Source organism: Galeopterus variegatus, unplaced genomic scaffold (genome assembly GCF_000696425.1).
Source record: "Galeopterus variegatus unplaced genomic scaffold, G_variegatus-3.0.2 Scaffold23, whole genome shotgun sequence".
In the NCBI taxonomy this organism is placed as follows: domain Eukaryota; kingdom Metazoa; phylum Chordata; class Mammalia; order Dermoptera; family Cynocephalidae; genus Galeopterus; species Galeopterus variegatus.
In genome coordinates, this window is record NW_007726134.1 from 1266689 (window position 1) to 1273555 (window position 6867).

Consider the following 6867-nt stretch of genomic DNA (forward strand, 5'->3'; position numbering starts at 1 on the left):
AGCCAAGAAGATATAGAAAATCTGAACAGACCAATAACAATAAAAGAGATTGAAGCTGTTATCAGAAGGCTCCCAACAAAGAAAAGCCCAGGACTGGACAGGGTCAATGCAGAGTTCTACCAAACCTTCAAAGAGGAACTGATAACAATTCTCTACAAACTATTCCAAAAGATTAAAACAGAGGCCATTCTACCAAATTCACTCTATGCAGCAAATAGTACCCTGATGCCAAACCCAGACAAAGATACATCAAAAAAAGAAAACTACAGGCCAATACCCTTGATGAATATAGATGCAAAAATCTTCAATAAAAGACTAGCTGACAGAATACAGTAACACATAAACAAAATTATGCACCATGATTAAGTGGGATACGTCACAGGGATGCAAGGTTGTTTCAACATGTGGAAATCAATAAATGTGATAAACCACATCAATAAAAGCAAAGACAAAAACCATATGATCTTCTCTACAGATGCAGAAAAAACATTTGACAAAATTCAACATTCTTTCCTGATACAGACTCTCTACAAGTTAGGTATAGATGGAAAGTATCTCAACACAATTAAAACCATATTTGATAAGCCCACTGCCAATATCATCCTGTTAAGAACAGGAACTAGACAAGGATGCCCAGTTTCACCACTCCTATTCAACATAGTGTTGGAAGTACTAGCCAGAGCAATCAGAGAAGAGAAGAAAATAAAGGGCATCCAGATTGGAAAAGATGAAGTCAAACTGTCCCTGTTTGTGGATGATACGATCCTATATATTGAATAGCCTAGAGCCTCTCCAAAAAGCCTCTTAGAGTTGATAAATGATTTCAACAGAGTTGCAAGACACAAAATCAACACACAACAATCAGTAGCATTTCTATACTCCAACAGTGAACATGCAGAAAAATAAATCAGAAAGCTAGCCCATTTACAATAGCCACCAAAAAAATAAAATACTTAGGAATAAAATCAACCAAGAATGTGAAAAATCTATGAAGAGAACTATAAACCTCTGTTGAGAGAAATTAAAGAGGACACAAGAAGATGGAAAGATATTCCATACTCTTGGATCGGAAGAATTAACATTGTGAAACTGTCCATATTACCCAAAGTGATCTACAGATTCAATGCAATCCCCATCAAAATTCCAATGACATTTTTCTCAGAAAGGGAAAAAACTATCCAGATGTTTATATGGAATAACAAAAGACTGTGCATAGCCAAAGCAATCCTGAGCAAAAAAATTAAGCTGGAAGCATAACATTACCTGACTTTAAACTATGTTACAAAGCTATAACAACCAAAACAGCATGGTACTGACATAACAGCAGACACATGGATCAATGGAATAGAATAGAGAACCCAGAAATCAATCCATACAACTACAGCCATCTTATCCAAAGGCATCAAGGCTACCTACTGGAGAAGAGACTGCCTCTTCAGCAAATTGTGGTTGGAAAACTGGATATTCATATGTAGGAGAATGAAACTAGACCCTTACCTCTCACCATATACCAAAATCAACTCAAAATGGATTAAAGAAATAAATATATATCCTGAAACAATAAAACTCCTTAAAGAAAACATAGGAGAAACAATCCAGGAAGTAGGAGTGGGTACAGACTTCATAAATAGGACCCCCAAAGCATAGGCAACTAAAGGAAAAATAAACAAATTGGATTATATTAAACTAAAAAGTTTCTGCACAACAAAAGAAACAATCAACAGAATGAAAAGACAATCAACAGAGTTGGAGAAAATATTTCAAAATATACATCTGAGAAAGGATTAATAGCCAGAAAATACAAGGAACTCAAATAACTTTACAACAAAAAAACAAATAACACCATTAAAAAATGAGCGAAGGAGCTGAATAGGCATTTCTCAAAGGAAGATATATGAATGGCCAAAAGACACATGAAAAAATACTCAACATCACTCAGCATCCGGGAAAGGCAGGGCAAAACCACTTTGAGATACCATCTCACTCCAGTCAGGATGGCTAATATCCAAAAGACTGAGAATGATAAGTGCTGGAGAGGTTGTAGAGAAAAAGGAACTGTCATACACTGTTGGTGGGACTGCATAATGGTGCAGACTTTATGGAAAATGGTATGGAGGCTCCTCAAAAATTACCAATATATCTACCATATGACCCAGCTATTCCAGTGCTAGGAATTTATCCAGAGGAATGGAAATCATCATGCTGAAAGAATACCTGTACTCCAATGTTTATTGCAGCACTATTAACAATAGCCAAGATTTGGAATCAACCCAAATATCCATCACCAGATGACTGGATAAAGAAAGTGTGGTATATCTACACAATGGAATACTACTCTGCTATAAAAAAGAATGAAATACTACCATTCACAGCAACATGGATGGACTTAGAGAAAATTATATTAAGTGAAATAAGTCAGGCACAGAAAGAGAAATACCACATGTTCTCACTTATTTGTGGGAACTAAAAATAAATAAACAAATAAACACAAACAAATAAACACAAACAAAGAAGACACAACAATCACAATTCCTTGAACTTGTTAAGACAAGTGAACAGATATGATGGGGGAGGTAGAGGAGACGGGCGGGAAGAGGAATAGGTAAAAGGTTACAAAAATCAACTATAATGTATATTGAGAAGTTAAAAGAAAAAAAAGAAATTAGCTTATAAATATCACAGCGCCCTCATCCCCCACCCAATGTAGGATAACTCTGATGTGTCCTAGCACACTGGTTATTGACTGGGGGTACCCCTCAAGGGACATTTGGCAATGTCTGGAGACATTTTTGGTTGTCACAAGTGGAAGAAATGGAGCATGGTTAACATCTATGGATAGAGACTAGAGGTGCTACTAAATAGGCATCCCACAACAAAGAATTACTCAGCCCAAAGTGTCAAAACTGCCAAGATTGAGAAACTCTGCTCTAGAGGAAAAGACTGAGAACTAGGCTCTGGACAGTAACCAGTTTCATAAGGTACCCTCTGTTGGCTGCCTTCTCTTTCTTCCCTCCTCCCCTACCAGTGTTTGCCTTCCCTTCTCAAATAAAAGACTTGCACTTGAATTCTTAACTCGGGATCTGCTTCTGGGGGAACCCATACTAAGATACTGAGTTCCTGATATATTTTCAGTTCTTGATTCCAATGCTTCCTAAGTTGCAAAGAATTTAGGACAACTGCAAGAGTTAGTCAACTACACAGTTCTAGAGGGGGCACCGCTGACATATGAGACCACCCTCACTTCTGAGTCTCAAGGGGTTACCATAACTACCCTCAGTTTCAACCTCGAGGATAAACCAGGCTAGATCCACTCACTTTGTGTAGCTTCTTCAGCTGAAGAACCCACTGCATTCTCCAATCTGAATCTCTATTAAGATGACCGGCCATCCCCGTTTTCCCAGGATCATCCTGGGTTTAGCAATGTAAGTCCCACTTCCCAGAAAACCCTGCAGTCTGGGCAAACCCAACTAAGATTCAGGACTTGGAGAGTTTTAAGTTATTGGGAACTTGCCTGGCCAGTGAATACTTTGGCCTCCATTTGAAAATCAATGTACATGAATGTTATGGGTCAAAACATTGGGATAGGGGGCAGAGGATAAATGGTTGAATTCAGGCACACTCCCCACACTCATAATGTTACTCAACACCAGAACTGCAGACTGGCTGGACTGAGAGACCTCCTCAGGGCCACATGGAGCCCCTCAGCAGTAAGGCATCACAGCCTGATGGTGAGATCATGCCTAGAAAGACCTGAAAATGTGAGCTGCTGAGATTCATCATTAATTATACATTAGAGGGCAGTCAACCAGGAGGGCTGGTATGCACAGCCAAAGGAAAACCTCAGTGGTCAGAATGAAGAGATTGCCTCATGGTGGGAGTGACATCAGCCATCTTCAAAAAAGGGGGTGTGGCCCCAAAGCTTCCATCAGTCCCAGGAGCTGCAGGATCACGATCTTGTGCTCAGAGAACATGGGGGTTGCTTGAAGAGAAACTCAGAGATACCACACAGGCTAGAAAAATAAAACTGATAGTCCATCAACATTGAGTCCAAGAGAATCCACTATTGCCCTGCATTCCTGGGACAGGTATAAAAGCCTTACCCTCAAAGAGCTCAAAATCTAGGCATAGAAACCAAGACAAAAAGAGTACAATGTATAAGCAACTACCACAATATGTGCAATGGACAGTAAGTTCTCCAGAGTTTGTCACACCCATTTGCCCTATAAGTGTTACTGAGCACTACTGAGCATGTCAGGCACTGCACTAACCACTAATAACCCAGGAGGAGAAAAGCCAAGTATCCCTGTCCTCATGAAGCTCATACTCTAGCAGATACAAAACTTCAGATGACATAATTATATAATAAATAAATGCTGATAAACACCATGAAGAAAAATGAATGCAGTAATACCATGGAAGCAGTAATGTTTATTTTTTTAAGTAAACTTCAGATGACATAATTATATAATAAATAAATGCTGATAAACACCATGAAGAAAAATGACAGCAGTAATACCATGGGAGCAGTAATGTTTATTTTTTTAAGTAAAAAAAAAAAAGTCAGCATTGTCATAACTTAGGTGTACACAAGGGAGGGGATTATAGGGGATGGAAGACTTGACCAGAGACCTCCTCTCAAAGGCTGGGGTGAGTCTGGCAGAAACTGACTCAACTGAGGAAGGTGACCCTAGAGAAGGCAGCCAGGTGTCCTCAGCAGGAACCAACAGGGGGAAGTGGGGTAGCAACCCAGAGAGCACGCTGAGGCTGAAAGGGTGGCTTAATTACAAAACTGTGCTATAGAAGTTGAGCTAAAGTTGAGAATGTTTGACTTGCATTTTGTGGGAACTACAGAGTAATTATACCTATTACTTGCTTTTAAGAAAATAATCTAAGTGATTCATTTTCAGAAATAATTCAGGCCCCACCCAAAAGTTGTCTGACTGGTCCAGCCCATTCCTGGGGGGGGTCACTGAATAGATAAAGTTCTCCTTTAGATGGTAATGAGTTACCAGCCCTTAATTGTTTACTTCAAATGGATAAAGTTGTCCTTGAGATGGTAATGAGTTAATAGCCCTTTATTGTTCTCTTCATTTCCTAATGTTTCTCATTTCACAGGGTTTCTGCGGGCCTTTTTCACAGGCTTGTCCTGAGCCCTCAAAGAAACTTCTTTCAAGGGGGTAATAAATCGGGGTAATCTTAGATATCTTCTGAGAAGATTGTGCACCCCAACCAATGAGGAGGTGAGGGCATGGACTTGTGTACCTGGGAATAAATTGCTTGCTACAGCCCTTTTCCATCTGCCTGCCCATCAGCCACCCAAACCTTGCAAGGCCATAATTAAAGTCGCTTCACTGTACCTCGTGTCTCTGTTGGCCTTGGATGTACCTCGTGTTCATCCTTTGGCCTTGGATGGGTGAGGGCATTTCTCACACTGCTGTTCTCATCCTCCTCCTTCAACTACTCATCCAATAAATAGTTACTGAGTCTCCCCACTACCTGGCAAGCACTGTGCTTGATGCAGAGTTCACTCAGTGCTAAAAGAGACACAAGTGCCCTCAGAGGACTTGCTGTCTGGTGGGGGAGCTAGACAAGTAAATTAGAAGTTATCATGGGTATGGTAAGGCCAGCTGGGATAACTGCAGAAAGTCAAGAGTGTTCACTTACCCCACTAGAACCTTACACTGCGCCAGCCCTATTCAATTAATCACAGTTCCCCTACTTACCTATGATGGATGTTGCTTCTTCCCATAATGTTCTTTGCCAGGCTGTTCCAGGTTTCTGGAGTTTCTCCCTGCTCCCGCCTTCATCAAGCTAAGTCCTCCTCATAGTCCATTATCCTCCTATTTACATATTCTCTCTCCTCCTTCACTCTGCCATTGTACGTATGACACTCTCCTACTGTAACACTTGACACGCTGTACAGAAATTCTTGGCTTACATATCTTTCTTCCCTACTAGACATGAGAAAAGGGCACACCCATGTCTCATCTGTGTTGTCTCCCAACTTATTCACACAGTACTGAAGGGTTTTGAATGAAATGAAATGATCGAAAACTCTAACTTCTAAGAAATTTATCTTCTAGGAAAAACAAGGAAATGAGGCACAAGGTTGGTCGTTCTAAACAAAGACAGGCAAGAATGGCTATTCTACTTGGTAGAATTTTGCTGGCCCTTGAGAATAGACAGAATTTAAATTTGCAAAGAGCCTTCCATGTGAGGTGCCCAGAGGAGCAAAGGCATGGCAGGGAGAAGAGTGTGGGGACATGTCAGTGAGGACATGGCAATGGCAGGTAGGATGGGTACCTACCGTGTTAAAGAGCTAAGAAATTAAGACATAAGCTGACTTATCCTTGATAACCAAAAATATTCTGAGAGACACTAACCAAAGATTCCTCATAAAGGGCAGAAGACTATTGTAAACCAAAGCCTTAAAACGTCAGTTAAGATGAAAAAGCTTTCAGATTAACCAACACACTCTATGGGGCTGGATGAGAGGACCCGAGGGGTCTCCCAGCTCTCTGTCCCTGTGTCCATCAAAGCACAGTGCAGCTGCATGGGGAGCTGGTGATTAGGACTTGATAAGAATATCAAAAGCCTTAGAAACAGGCAGATCCTGCAACCCCAGCAATTACTGTCTAAGAATCTAGCCTAATGAAATAAACAGAGCAATGCACAAAAACGTAGCTCAAGAATGTTCACTGCTGTCTTACTTATCATAGAGAAAATGTATAATCGAACCAAATAGCTAAGATAAGAGATTAAATAAAATATATATTCTTAAATTCTATGCAACTATTAAAATACAATTTTAGAATATTTAATGACATGAAGAAATTTTTCATGAAATATTGAGTAAAAAGAACAGAT